The sequence below is a fragment of the Oncorhynchus kisutch genome, linkage group LG27 (genome assembly GCF_002021735.2).
Source record: "Oncorhynchus kisutch isolate 150728-3 linkage group LG27, Okis_V2, whole genome shotgun sequence".
Lineage (NCBI taxonomy): Eukaryota > Metazoa > Chordata > Actinopteri > Salmoniformes > Salmonidae > Oncorhynchus > Oncorhynchus kisutch.
In genome coordinates this window covers 1420579-1436455 of record NC_034200.2, presented here as the reverse complement: position 1 = coordinate 1436455, position 15877 = coordinate 1420579, and the positions used below count along the sequence as shown (strand labels likewise).

Below are 15877 nucleotides of genomic sequence, written 5' to 3'. Positions count from 1 at the left end.
CAGCTTCAATGCACCTTGGCATAGAATCTACGAGTATCTTAGTAGGGCGTTGTGCCACCAGAACAGCTTCAATGCACCTTGGCATAGAATCTACGAGTATCTTAGTAGGGCGTTGTGCCACCATGAGCCAGAACAGCTTCAATCCACCTTGGCATAGAATCTACGATTATCTTAGTAGGGCGTTGGGCCACCACGAGCCACCAGAACCGCTTCAATGCACCTTGGCATAGAATCTACGAGTATCTTAGTCGGGCGTTGTGCCACCAGAACAGCTTCAATGCGCCTTGGCATAGAATCTACGAGTATCTTAGTCGGGCGTTGTGCCACCAGAACAGCTTCAATGCACCTTGGCATAGAATCTACGAGTATCTTAGTAGGGCGTTGGGCCACCACGAGCCACCAGAACCGCTTCAATGCACCTTGGCATAGAATCTACGAGTATCTTAGTCGGGCGTTGTGCCACCAGAACAGCTTCAATGTGCCTTGGCATAGAATCTACGAGTATCTTAGTAGGGCGTTGGGCCACCACGAGCCACCAGAACAGCTTCAATGTGCCTTGGCATAGAATCTACGAGTATCTTAGTAGGGCGTTGTGCCACCATGAGCCAGAACAGCTTCAATCCACCTTGGCATAGAATCTACGAGTATCTTAGTAGGGCGTTGGGCCACCAGAACAGCTTCAATGCACCTGGGCATAGAATCTACAAGTATCTTAGTAGGGCGTTGGGCCACCACGAGCCAGAACAGCTTCAATGCGCCTTGGCATATAATCTACGATTATCTTAGTAGGGCGTTGGGTCACCACGAGCCACCAGAACTGCTTCAATGCACCTTGGCATAGATTCTACAAGTGTCTTAGTAGGGCGTTGGGCCACCACGAGCCACCAGAACCGCTTCAATGCACCTTGGCATAGAGTCTACGAGTATCTTAGTCGGGCGTTGTGCCACCATGAGCCAGAACAGCTTCAATCCACCTTGGCATAGAATCTACGAGTATCTTAGTAGGGCGTTGGGCCACCACGAGCCACCAGAACCGCTTCAATGCACCTTGGCATAGAATCTACGAGTATCTTAGTCGGGCGTTGTGCCACCAGAACAGCTTCAATGCGCCTTGGCATAGAATCTACGAGTATCTTAGTAGGGCGTTGGGCCACCACGAGCCACCAGAACAGCTTCAATGTGCCTTGGCATAGAATCTACGAGTATCTTAGTAGGGCGTTGTGCCACCATGAGCCAGAACAGCTTCAATCCACCTTGGCATAGAATCTACGAGTATCTTAGTAGGGCGTTGGGCCACCAGAACAGCTTCAATGCACCTGGGCATAGAATCTACAAGTATCTTAGTAGGGCGTTGGGCCACCACGAGCCAGAACAGCTTCAATGCGCCTTGGCATAGAATCTACGATTATCTTAGTAGGGCGTTGGGTCACCACGAGCCACCAGAACTGCTTCAATGCACCTTGGCATAGATTCTACAAGTGTCTTAGTAGGGCGTTGGGCCACCACGAGCCACCAGAACCGCTTCAATTTACCTTGGCATAGATTCTACAAGTGTTTTAGTAGGGCGTTGGGCCACCATGAGCCACCAGAACCGCTTCAATGCACCTTGGCATAGAATCTACGAGTATCTTAGTCGGGCGTTGTGCCACCAGAACAGCTTCAATGCACCTTGGCATAGAATCTACGAGTATCTTAGTAGGGCGTTGTGCCACCAGAACAGCTTCAATGCACCTTGGCATAGAATCTACGAGTATCTTAGTAGGGCGTTGTGCCACCATGAGCCAGAACAGCTTCAATCCACCTTGGCATAGAATCTACGAGTATCTTAGTAGGGCGTTGGGCCACCACGAGCCACCAGAACCGCTTCAATGCACCTTGGCATAGAATCTACGAGTATCTTAGTCGGGCGTTGTGCCACCAGAACAGCTTCAATGCGCCTTGGCATAGAATCTACGAGTATCTTAGTCGGGCGTTGTGCCACCAGAACAGCTTCAATGTGCCTTGGCATAGAATCTACGAGTATCTTAGTAGGGCGTTGTGCCACCAGAACAGCTTCAATGCACCTGGGCATAGAATCTACAAGTATCTTAGTAAGGCGTTGGGCCACCACGAGCCAGAACAGCTTCAATGCGCCTTGGCATAGAATCTTTATTATCTTAGTAGGGCGTTGGGCCACCACGAGCCAGAACAGCTTCAATCCACCTTTGCATAGATTCTACAGGTGTCTTAGTAGGGCGTTGGGCCACCACGAGCCAGAACAGCTTCAATCCACCTTGGCATAGATTCTACAAGTGCCTTAGTAGGGCGTTGTGCCACCACGAGCCACCAGAACCGCTTCAATGCACCTTGGCATAGATTCTACAAGTGCCTTAGTAGGGCGTTGGGCCACCACGAGCCAGAACAGCTTCAATCCACCTTGGCATAGATTCTACAAGTATCTTAGTAGGGCATTGGGCCACCACGAGCCACCAGAACCGCTTCAATGCGCCTTGGCATAGATTCTGCAAGTGTCTTAGTAGGGCGTTTTGCCAACAGAACCGCTTCAACGATCCTTGGCATAGATTCTGCAAGTGTCTTAGTGGGGCGTTGGGCCACCATGAGCCACCAGAACATCTTCAATGTATCTTGGCATGGATTCTACAAGTGTCTGGAACTCTATTGGAGGGAGGTGACTCCATTCTTCCACAATAAATCCCATCATTTGGTGTTTTGTTGATGGTGGTGGAAAACACTGTCTCAGGTGTTGCTCAGAATCTCCCATAAGTGTTCCATTGGTTTGAGATCTGGTGATTGAGACGACCGTGGCGTATGGTTTACATAATTTTCATGCTCATCCAACCATTCAGTGACAACTCGTGCCCTGTGGATGGGGCCATTGTCATCCTATGTGGGCAGAGCCATGGTAGCCAAAATAATGGCTAAAATAATGGCCTGCCCAGCATTTTATACATGACCCTTAGCATGATGGGATGTTAATTGCATGTACACACACACACACACACACACTGTGTGTTTCAGGTGCATCCAGGATAAGCCTTCACTGTGTACCACACCAGCCCTATGCTGTCCAGTATCCTCCTGATCTTCTCTCCACTCCTCTCATTCCACGACCATCCATCAGGCTTTATCTCCTCTCGTATCTTTTGTCTCTCTGCCTGTCTCTCTCCTTCCTTTCCTACTCTGGGTTTATAGCCATTCATGAAGCTGTGTCTCCCCTTGGCCAGCTCTGTGCTGTAAAAACTCACCCTTAAATCCTAGATACCTACTTCTAAAACCACAGAGCCTCTCATTCATTACACCAGAAAGAGAGGAGGGGGAGGTGTGTGTGAATGGGTGGGATCTCAACCATGTAAAAGCCATCTTTGACTGATTATCCCAGTCAGAGGATAGAGAGGGGAAGCGCTGGTGTAATGACTGTGCTGAGAGTCGGGAAGCAAGTACAGGGAGTGAGTGTTTTAATAAATAAACACGAAACAAACGCACCAACATGAAACAGTCAATATCACCTGAGGAAAGAACCGAGGGGAGTGACAGATATAGGGAAGATAATCAAGGAGGTCATGGAGTGTCAAAAGACGCTGGTGCATGATGGTGACAGGCGTGCAGGATAATCAGCAGCCTGATGACCTAGAGGTCAGAGAGGGAGTATAGGTGACAGGTGTACAGGATAATCAGCAGCCTGATGACCTAGAGGTCAGAGAGGGAGTATAGGTGACAGGTGTACAGGATAATCAGCAGCCTGATGACCTAGAGGTCAGAGAGGGAGTATAGGTGACAGGTGTACAGGATAATCAGCAGCCTGATGACCTAGAGGTCAGAGAGGGAGTATAGGTGACAGGTGTACAGGATAATCAGCAGCATGATGACCTAGAGGTCAGAGAGGGAGTATAGGTGACAGGTGTACAGGATAATCAGCAGCCTGATGACCTAGAGGTCAGAGAGGGAGTATAGGTGACAGGTGTACAGGATAATCAGCAGCATGATGACCTAGAGGTCAGAGAGGGAGTGTAGGTGACAGGTGTACAGGATAATCAGCAGCATGATGACCTAGAGGTCAGAGAGGGAGTATAGGTGACAGGTGTACAGGATAATCAGCAGCATGATGACCTAGAGGTCAGAGAGGGAGTGTAGGTGACAGGTGTACAGCCTGATGACCTAGAGGTCAGAGAGGGAGTGTAGGTGACAGGTGTACAGGATAATCAGCAGCATGATGACCTAGAGGTCAGAGAGGGAGTATAGGTGACAGGTGTACAGGATAATCAGCAGCATGATGATCTAGAGGTCAGAGAGGGAGTATAGGTGACAGATGTGTAGGATAATCAGCAGCCTGATGACCTAGAGGTCAGAGAGGGAGTATAGGTGACAGGTGTGTAGGATAATCAGCAGCCTGATGACCTAGAGGTCAGAGAGGGAGTATAGGTGACAGGTGTACAGCCTGATGACCTAGAGGTCAGAGAGGGAGTATAGGTGACAGGTGTACAGGATAATCAGCAGCCTGATGACCTAGAGGTCAGAGAGGGAGTATAGGTGACAGGTGTACAGGATAATCAGCAGCCTGATGACCTAAAGGTCAGAGAGGGAGTATAGGTGACAGGTGTACAGGATAATCAGCAGCATGATGACCTAGAGGTCAGAGAGGGAGTATAGGTGACAGGTGTACAGGATAATCAGCAGCATGATGACCTAGAGGTCAGAGAGGGAGTATAGGTGACAGGTGTACAGCCTGATGACCTAGAGGTCAGAGAGGGAGTATAGGTGACAGGTGTACAGCCTGATGACCTAGAGGTCAGAGAGGGAGTATAGGTGACAGGTGTACAGGATAATCAGCAGCCTGATGACCTAGAGGTCAGAGAGGGAGTATAGGTGAAAGGTGTGTAGGATAATCAGCAGCCTGATGACCTAGAGGTCAGAGAGGGAGTATAGGTGACAGGTGTACAGGATAATCAGCAGCCTGATGACCTAGAGGTCAGAGAGGGAGTATAGGTGAAAGGTATGTAGGATAATCATCAGCCTGATGACCTAGAGGTCAGAGAGGGAGTATATGTGACAGGTGTACAGCCTGATGACCTAGAGGTCAGAGAGGGAGTGTAGGTGACAGGTGGGTGAAAGAGAGATGCTTCTGTGGATGATTGTCTTAAATTAAAGATAATGTCAAGCCATTGTATAATACTAATGGAATGTTAATGTGTAATCTTTACTCATTCTTTGTCATCTCACCCTCTTTTGCCATGCCTGTTTCTTTTCCTAGATGTGTTCCCTTGTTCCCCTTGTCTCTTTGATTCATTCCTGTATTCATGTCTATTCCCTTCTTTCTCTCCTGTCCTCACTCTTCTCTCTCTGGACTATATTCATTCCCCTGTTCCTCTCCTTCAACCACCTCTCCTTCCTGCCTTTCATTCTACTGTTGTTCTCTAATGTCTTTCACCTCCTCTACTCCCCATCAAGTCCATTACTCTCCCTCTCCTCTGACTCTCTCTATACTCTCCTTGTCTTCTCCCCCTCCCTCCATCTCGTCATCCCTCTCTTTCTCCCCTCCATATCCCTTCCATCCACCTTTTTCCCTCACTTCTCATTTCCTCTCCTTTCCTCTCAGCAGCTCGACCTTGAGTTCTGAGTTTCTAGCGGTCTGTCTGATTATCTGGTGTATGTGTGAGAGAAGGAGAAAGTGTGTCTTTGCCACTGCACGTCTTTCTGTGTGTGTCCTCTGTCCTCCAGTGGCGCTGAATCAGTGGAGCAGACTCAGAGGATTCCAGGGCTCCTTCCACGTCCACCAATAAGACATTCAGCCTCCTCCCTAGAGCCTGCTAGTCCCGCGGCCTCTGCACCTCAGACACACTCCCCTGCCCCCTGACACACACACACATCCCACCCTCATTTATCAAAAGGGCTCAGCCAATTAGCAGAGGAAAGCCCTGGAGGTGTGTGTGTGTGTATGTGTGAGTGTTACTAAGCAGAAGCAGGGTAGACAGCAGTCACAGCTTTCTTAACACTGTTACCACTCTCTCCCAATTCCCCTCCTCCCTCTGCAACCCATCTCTTGCCCTTTCGCCTCTGTCTATCACTGTGTTGCTCTTCTTCTTTCACTCTCTTCACACTCACTCCCTTCCCTTTGCCTACCCTCATCTTTGACCTTCTCTCTTCTCTCCTCTCTCAATTCATTTCAATTCAAGGGCTTTATTGGCATGGGAAACATGCGTTAACATTGCCAAATTAAGTGAGGTAGATAAAATATAAAGTTAATATATAAAGTGAAATAAACAATAAAAATGAACAGTAAACATTACACATACAGAAGTTTCAAAACAATAAAGACATTACAAATGTCATATTATATATATACAGTGTTTTAACAATGTACAAATGGTTAAAGGACACAAGATAAAATAAATAAGCATAAATATGGGTTGTATTTACAATGGTGTTTGTTCTTCACTGGTTGCCCTTTTCTCGTGGCAACAGGTCACAAATCTTGCTGCTGTGATGGCACAGTGTGGAATTTCACCCAGTAGATATGGGAGTTTTCAAAATTGGATGTTTTCGAATTCTTTGTGGATCTGTGTAATCTGAGGGAAATATGTCTCTCTAATATGGTCATACATTGGGCAGGAGGTTAGGAAGTGCAGCTCAGTTTCCACCTCATTTTGTGGGCAGTGAGCACATAGCCTGCCTTCTCTTGAGAGCCATGTCTGCCTACGGCGGCCTTTCTCAATAGCAAGGCTATGCTCACTGAGTCTGTACATAGTCAAAGCTTTCCTTAATTTTGTGTCAGTCACAGTGGTCAGGTATTCCGCCGCTGTGTACTCTCTGTGTAGGGCCAAATAGCATTCTAGTTTGCTCTGTTTTTTTGTTAATTCTTTCCAATGTGTCAAGTAATTATCTTTTTGTTTTCTCATGATTTGGTTGGGTCTAATTGTGCTGTTGTCCTGGGGCTCTGTAGGGTGTGTTTGTGTTTGTGAACAGAGCCCCAGGACCAGCTTGCTTAGGGGACTCTTCTCCAGGTTCATCTCTCTGTAGGTGATGGCTTTGTTATGGATTGTTTGGGAATCGCTTCCTTTTAGGTGGTTATAGAATTTAACGGCTCTTTTCTGGATTTTGATAATTAGTGGGTATCGGCCTAATTCTGCTCTGCATGCATTATTTGGTGTTTTACGTACACTGATTATATTTTCAGAATTCTGCATGCAGAGTCTCAATTGGGTGTTGGTCCCATTTTGTGAATTATTGGTTGGTGAGCAGACCCCAGACAGCACAACCATGAAGGTCAATGGGTTCTATAACTGATTCAAATATTTTTGCCAGATCCTAATTGGAATGTCTTATATCTTATGCTTCACGGAGTCATGGCAGAACGACGACACTATCAACAGCTGGCTGGTTATACGCTATACCGGAAGGGCAGAACAGCGGCGTCTGGTAAGACAAGGGGCGGCGGACTATGTATTTTTGTAAATAAAAGCTGGTGCACGATATCGAAGGAAGTCAAGAGGTTTTGCTCGCCTGAGGTAGAGTATCTCATGATAAGCTGTAGACCACACTATCTACCAAGAGAGTTTATCTGTATTTTTCGTAGCTGTCTACATACCTCCACAGACTGAGGCTGGCACTAAGATCACACTCAATGAGCTGTATTCCGCCATAAGAAAACAGGAAAACACTCACCCAGAGGCGACGCTCCTCGTAGCCGGGGACTTAAATTGATCTTTCCAAATTTGTATCTGCATGTTAAATGTGCAACCAGAGGGAAAAAAACTCTGGACCACCTTTACTCCACACACAGAGACGCGTACAAAGCTCTCCCTCGCCCTTCATTTGGCAAATCTGACCATAATCCTGCTGATTATTAGCAAAAATTAAAGCACGAAACACCAGTGATTGATCAGTAAAAAAGTGGTTAGATGAAGCAGATGCTAAGCTCCAGGACTGTTTTGCTAGCACAGACTAGAATACATTTTGGGATTCCTCTGATGGCATTGAGGAGTACACCACATCAGTTATTGGCTTCAAGAACAAGTGCATTGATGACGTTGTCCCCAAAGTGACCGTACGTATATATTCCAAACAGAAGCCATGGACTACAAGCAACATCTGCACTGAGCTAAAGGCTAGAGCTGCCGCATTCAAAGAGCTGGACTCTAACCCGGAAGCTTATGTAACCGATGTGAAATGGTTAGCTAGTTAGTGGGATGTGCGCTAATAGCGTTTCAATCGGTGACGTCACTCGCTCTGAGACCTTGAAGTAGTTCTTCCCCTTGCTCTGCAAGGGCCGCAGCTTTTGTGGAGTGATGGGTAACGATGCTTCGAGGTTGGCTGTTGTCGATGTGTGCAGAGGGTCCCTGGTTCGGGGTGAGGAGAGGGACGGAAGCCAAACTGTTACATTGATGCTGTTGACCCGGATCACTGGTTGCTGCAGAAAAGGATAGGGGGGTGAGTGTAACCGATGTGAAATGGCTAGCTAGTTAGGGGGAGGTACGCTAATAGCGTTTCAATTGGCGACGTCACTCACTCTGAGACCTTGAAGTACTTGTTCCCCCTGCTCTGCAAGGGCCGTGGAGCGATGGGTAATGATGCTTGTGGGTGTCAGTTGTTGATGTGTGCAGAGGGTCCCTGTTTCGAGCCCAGGTAGGGGCTACACTTATAATGGCCTCCGACGAACCATCAAACAGGCAAAGCGTCAATACAGGACTAAGATTGAATCGTACTACACTGGCTCTGATGCTCGTCGGATGTGGCAGGGCTTGCAAACCATTACAGACTACAAAGGGAAGCCCAGCCGAGAGCTGCCCAGTGACACAAGCCTACCAGACGAGCTAAATTACTGTGATTGCTTCGAGGCAAATAACACTGAAACATGCATGAGAGCACCAGCTGTTCCGGGAAGACTGCGTGATCACGCTCTCTGCAGCCGATGTGACTAAGACCCTTAAACAAGTCAACATCCGGGATGCTGGCTTTCTAGGCAGAGTTCCTATTTCCAGTGTCTGTGTTCTTTTGCCCATCTTAATCTTATATTTTTATTGGCCAGTCTGAGATATGGCTTTTTCTTTGAAACTATGCCTAGAAGGCCAGCATCCTGGAGTTGCCTCTTCGCTGTTGACGTTGAGACTGGTGTTTTGCGGGTACTATTTAATGAAGCTGCCAGTTGAGGACTTGTGAGGCGTCTGTTTCTCAAACTAGACACTCTAATGTACTTTGTCCTCTTAATCAGTTGTGCACCTGGGCCTCCGACAACTCTTTCTATTCTGGTTAGAGCCAGTTTACGCAGTTTTATGAAGGGAGTAGTACACAGCGTTGTACGATATCTTCAGTTTCTTGGCAATTTCTCGCATGGAATAGCCTTCATTTCTCAGAACAAGAACAGAATAACGAGTTTCAGAAGAAAGTGCTTGTTTCTGGCCATTTTGAGCCTGTAATCGAACCCACAAATGCTGATGCTCCAGATACTCAACTAGTCTAAAGAAGGGCAGTTTTATTGCTTCTTTAAATAAGAACAAAAGTTTTCAGCTGTGCTAACATAATTGCAAAAGGGTTTTCTAATGAGCAATTAGACTTTTAAAATGATAACCTCATAAACGGATTTAACACAACGTGCCATTGGAACACAGGAGTGATGGTTGCTGATAATGGGCCTCTGTATGCCAATGTAGATATTCCATAAAAACATTGGTATTTTCCAGCTGCAGTAGTCATTTACAACATTAACCATGTCTACACTGTATTTCTGATCAATTTGATGTTATTTTAATAGACAAAAATGTGCTTTTCTTTCAAAAACAAGGACATTTCCAAATGACTACAAACTTTTGAACGGTAGGATATGTGAGAATTCTATTCAATGACTAGAGCTGGGCGTTCAACACCATAGTGCCCTCAAAGCTCATCAATAAACTAAGGACCATGGGACTAAACACCTCCCTCTGCAACTGGATCCTGGACATCCTGACGGGCCGCACCCAGTTGGTAAGGGTAGGTAACAACACATCCACCACGCTGATCCTCAACACAGGAGCCCCTCAGGGGTGCGTGCTCAGTCATCTCCTGTACTCCCTGTTCACTCTATGATCACGGCCAGGCACGACTCCAACACCATCATTAAGTTTGCCGATGACCCAACAGTGGTAGGCCTGATCACCGACAACAATGAGACAGCCTATAGGGAGGAAGTCAGAGACCTGGCCGTGTGGTGCAAGGACAACAACCTCTCCCTCAACGTGATAAAGACAAAGGAGACGATTGTGGACTACAGGAAAAAGAGGACCGAGCACACCCCACCCTCATTCTCATCAACGGGGCTACAGTGGAGCTGGCTGAGAGCTTCAAGTTCCTTGGTGTCCACATCACTAACAAACTAACATGATCCAAGCACACCAAGACAGTCTTGAAGAGGGCTCAACAAAACCTATTCCCCCTCAGGAGACTGCAAAGATTTGTTATGGATCCTCAGATCCTGAAAAGGTTCTAAACCTGCACCATCGAGAGCATCGTGACTGGTTGCATCACTGCCTGTTATGGAAACTGCTTGGCCTCCGACCGCAAGGCACTAGAGAGTGTAGTGAGAACGGTCCAGTACTTCACTGGAGCCAAGCTTCCTGTCATCCAGGACCTCTATACCAGGCGGTGTCAGAGGAAGGCCTTAAAAATGGTCAAAGACTCCAGCCACCCTAGTCATGAACTCTTCTCTCTGCTACCGCATGGCAAGCGGTACCCGAGCGCCAAGTCTAAAAGAAGATCAGAAGATCTAGGTGCTGCTGTAGTTCCTCCTTGGTTGGTGACAGAAGTACCAGATCATCAGCAAACAGTAGACATTCGACTTCAGATCCTAGTAGGGTGAGGCCGGGTGCTGCAAACGGTTCTAGTGCCCTCGCTAATTCGTTGATATATATGTTGAAGAGGGTGGGGCTTAAGCTGCATCCCTGTCTCAACCCACGGCCCTGTGGAAAGAAATGTTTATGTTTTTGGAAATTTTAATTTTAACCACACATTTGTTGTTTGTGTACATGGATTTATAATGTTGTATGTTTTTCCCCTAACATCACTTTCCATCAATTTGTATAGCAGACCCTAGTGCCAAATTGAGTCAAAAGCTTGGGTGTGCAGTGGGAATACGTGGTCTGTCGTACGGTAATTTGGTAAAAAGACAATTTTCCATTTGCTTAGTACAATGTTTTCACTGAGGAATTGAACTAGTCTGCTGTTAATGATATTGCAGAGGATTTTCCCAAGGTTGCTGTTGACGTATATCCCACGGTAGTTATTGGGGTCAAATTTGTCTCCACTTTTGTGGATTGAGGTGATCAGTCCTTGGTTCCAAATATTGGGGAAGGTGCCAGAGCTAAGGATGATGTGAAAGAGTTTAAGAATAGCCAATTGGAATTTGTGATCTGCATATTTTATCATTTCATTGAGGATACCAGCAACACCAAATGCCTTTTTGGGGTTGGAGGGTTTGTATTTTGTCCTGTAGTTCATTCGATGTAATTGGAGAATCCAGTGGGTTCTGGTAGTCTTTAATAGTTGATTCTAAGATTTGTATTTGATCATGTATATTTTTTTGCTATTTGTTCTTTGTTATAGGGCCAAAATGATTGGAGAAGTGGTTTACCCATACATCTCCATTTTGGATAGATAACTCTTTGTGTTGTTGATTGTTTAGTGTTTTCCAATTTTCCCAGGAGTGGTTAGAGTGTATGGATTCTTCCATTACATTGAACTGATTTTTTGCATAGTGTATTTCTGTATTGTTTGGGCGGCATAGTGGTTAGAGCATCGGGCCAGTTAACGTAAGGTTGATGGATCGAATCCCCAAGCTGACAAAGTAAAAATCTGTTGCACAGCTGTCATTGTAAATAAGAATGTGTTCTTAACTGACTTGATTAAATAAATAAAAATGTTTGGTGATTCACAATAGGCTCAGATTTTCTAGGTCTCTTTTTTTTGTTTGGATTTTTGCATTCTTCATCAAACCATTTGTCATTGTTGTTCATTTTCTTCTGATTTTTGTTTGAAATGTTTTGATTTGATAGGGAAGCTGAAAGATAAAATATACTGTTTAGGTTTATTACTGTCAAGTTTACACCTTCCCTATTTGAGTGAAACGTTTTGTCCAGGAAGTTGTGTAGAAGGGATTGCATTTGTTGTTGACTAATTGTTTTTTTGTTAGGTTTTACACTACTTTCTTTCCATCTATATCATTTCTTAATATTATTCAGTTCCTTTGGCATTGATGCCTCGTGACTGAATATTTCTCTGTTCTAGTAGACTGTGATTTTGCTGTGGTCTGATAGGGGTGTCAGTGGGCTGACTGTGAACGCTCTGAGAGACTCTGGGTTGAGGTCAGTGATAATGTAGTCTACAGTACTACTGACAAGAGATGAGCTATAGGTGTACCTACCATAGGAGTCCCCTCCAAAGCCTACCATTGACTATGTACATACCCAGCATACGACAGAGCTGCAGGAGTTGTGATCCGTTTTTTTTGTTAAGTTGTCGTAGTTGTGTCTAGGGGGACATATGGGGGAGGGAATGCTGTCACCTCCAGGCAGGTGTTTGTCCCCCTGTGTGCTGAGGGTGTCAGGTTCTTGTCCAGTTCTGGCATTTAGGTCGCCACAGACTAATACATGTCCCTGGGCCTGGAAATGGTTGATCTCCCCCTCCAGGATGGAGTGTGGGGATTCTAGTTCTATATAGGTAGCACACAGGAGGACATGTTTCTCTGTTTCCTTCTGAATTTCCTTTTGAATTTCTAGCCAAATGTAAAATGTTCCTGTTTTGATTAATTTAATAGAGTGAGTTAGGTCTGCTCTGTACCATATTAGCATAACCCCTGAGTCCCTTCCCGGGTCCACACCTGGTAGTTTAGTGATGGGACTACCAGCTCTCTGTAATCTAGAGGGCAACCAGTGGGTCCATATCCTATAATCCATGTTTCTTGTAGGATGACAAAGTCTGTATTTCTGATTTCTTTGATGATGTCCAAGTTCCTGCTCTTTAGGCCAAAGGCAGATGACCTCAGACCTTGGATATTCCAGGATGAGATAGTGAAGGCTTTGTGTTCCATAAAGTGTCCATAATGTTGTCAGCCGTGTGGTTTGGCCTCAGACCAGTAAGTGTGAGCAGAGCCTGCTGAACATCAGGTACATGCCATTGGCTTGGTCTAGTGTAAGAGTGGGGGTTGGGCCTGTTAGCCTATTCACTGCCTGGGCATATGTGTGACTTTCATCTTGAGGCCCTGTTTGCAGGAGTGGGGGGCATGGGGTGGGCAGGAGGGGCATAGGTCTGAATCACGGGGGCCTAAATGGGTTGTGGGCATGGTTGACTTGGGGGGGGGGTGTTGATTGGTTGGGGTGGATTGGTGTGGACTTGTCTGGTGGTGCTGTGGTCTGGATGCAAGTCCTCTCGAATTGGGTCCTGCCGGAATAGTGTCTCACTGGTCTGGGCGTGGTGTCTATTGATCTGTTGCTCCAGTGTGAGGTGTTGGGGCTGCGGTTGAGGGCGATGTCCTTTAGGGTCCGGGAGAAGGTTGGCACTGCTGCCTTGTATAGGTGGACCTGGTCGTAAAGGCTAATCAAGTCCAGGGTGGAGCCGTGGGCCAGGTAAACATTTGATTTTGAGGCACAGTCATGGTAAATACTTGCATTTACACGCTGTATGGTAGCAGGGTGGAGATAGCCACGCTGTACGGTAGAAGGGTGGAGATAGCCACGCTGTACGGTGGGGAAAGTAGAAGAAGCTTTTTTTAATCACTCCCTTGAGTGCTGTGGCCACCCTTTCCTGCTGTGCTCTCAGGTTGTGTGTGCCTATGTGAATTATTATGTGGCTAGGTGAACCTAGTTGGTCCTCAGACAGAAGGTCTAGGGCGTGCTGGGGTTGTCAGGAGGGCTATCAGGGCAGCTGACAGGGGGGTGCTCAGAGGGTGTTCGATCCCCTGGGCTTGGGGTTCTCCATTTGTCTGTTCTGCTGTGATGTTAAGGATATGGTCAAGGTCTGGGGTGGAGTGTTCTGCTCTCTCTCATTCTGCCCTCTCTCTCTCTCACTCTCATTGGCAGTTAGTTCCCTCAAATGAAACCCAATGATATGTTGTCAGCAGACAGAATGTAGAAGTGGACACGGTGTATTGATCTTGGTTGGTGATGTTTATCGATCGCTCTACAACATATTATGAACACCTAGCATCAAGTAGCTTGGTCACAAAAATCAGAAAAGCAATCAAATTAATCGTTTACCTTTGATGACCTTCGGACGTTTTCACTCACGAGACTCCCAGTTACACAATAAATGTTCCTTTTGTTCCATAAAGATTATTTTTATATCCAAAATACCTCATTTTGTTTGTCACGTTATGTTCAGAAATCCACAGGAAAGAGCGGTCACGACAACGCAGACAAAATCCAAACAGTATCCGAAAATGTCCACAGAAACATGTCAAACGTTTTTTATAATCAATCCTCAGGTTGTTTTTAAAATATATAATCAATAATATATCAACCGCAACTGTCTTTTTCAGTAGGAGAGGGAAAGGCAATGACGCGATGTTATCTTTCTCGCTCATTTTTTAAAATAAAAGCCTGAAAGTATGTCTAAAGACTGTTGACACTTTGAGGAAGCGACCTCTCACTCACATCGCTCTCAGTCATGTGATTGGGTCTTTCTTACATGTCTGTCGGGGACGCAACTGCGTGCTTCCTCATCCAATTCAGAGGTGCATATTGAAGATATTGGAAGAACTGTCCACATTTACTTTGTCAGCCAACAAGATGAGTAGGCCTAACGAACAGCAAAAGCAATAGGATATGTCAATCTACTGTCCCCCATAGTACAAAAGCTGACCTATTCTTCACGAGAAATAAATATTCCTAAACATAGTCTGGGACAGTTGTGGGATGCGATAGATCCCAAATTAATACAACCACTACCATCGAAAAACCTGTTTGAAGCAATGAGCCTGACACAACAGATGAGAATGTTTTGCTTAACATTTTGATAAACTATTAGGCTATTTCTTCACATTATAAGCGCAGCAATGTGAACAGTAGTAAGCATGTATGTTCTATTAGCAGGACAACACCATTCTCGAAAGTGACCACAACTGTGATTATGCAGGTAATGATTTTATTATAAAGGTGAGGTGAACCTTAGCCCCAGTCTGAGGTCCTGAGTGCTCTGGAGCAGGTTTTTAACAAGGATCTCTCTGTACTTTGCTCCATTCATCTTTTCCTCGATCCTGACCAGACCCTGACGCTGAAAAACACCTCCACAGCATGATGCTTCCCCCACCATGCTTCACCATAGGGATGGTGCCAGGTTTCCTCCTGATGCGATGTTTGGCATTCAGGCCAAAGAGTTTAATCTTGGTTTCATCAGACCAGAGAATCTTGTTTCTCATGGTCGGAGAGACTTTAGGTGCCTTTTAGCAAACTCCAAGTGGGCTGTCATGTGCCATTTACTGAGGAGTGGCTTTCCGTCAGGCCATTCTACCATAAAAGCCTGATTGGTGGAGTGCTGCAGAGATGGTTGTCCTTATGGAAGGTTCTCCCATCTCCACACAGGAACTCTGAAGCTCTGTCACAGTGACCATCTGGTTCTTGGTCACCTCTCTGACCAAGGCCCTTCTCCCCCGATTGCTCAGTTTCGCCGGGCTGGCAGCTCTAGGAAGAGTCTTGGTGGTTCCAAACTTCTTCCACTTAAGAATGATGGAGGCCACTGTGTTCTTGGGGACCTTCAATGCTGCAGAAATGTTTTGGTACTCTTCCCCAGATCTGTGCCTTGACACAAGCCTGTCTCGGTGCGCTACAAACAATTCCTTCAACCTAATTTCTTGGGTTTTGCTCTGCCATGCACTGTCAACTATAAGACCTTATATAGACAGGTGTGTGCCTTTCCA

The 15877-nt window shown here is 46.1% G+C and overlaps 1 protein-coding gene across 1 annotated transcript in view; it reads right to left on the bottom strand.

The window, feature by feature from the left end:
• LOC116357763 (sterile alpha motif domain-containing protein 10-like) overlaps positions 1 to 15877 on the bottom strand; it is a 156565-nt gene that overhangs the window by 58113 nt on the left and 82575 nt on the right. The window lies entirely within an intron of this gene.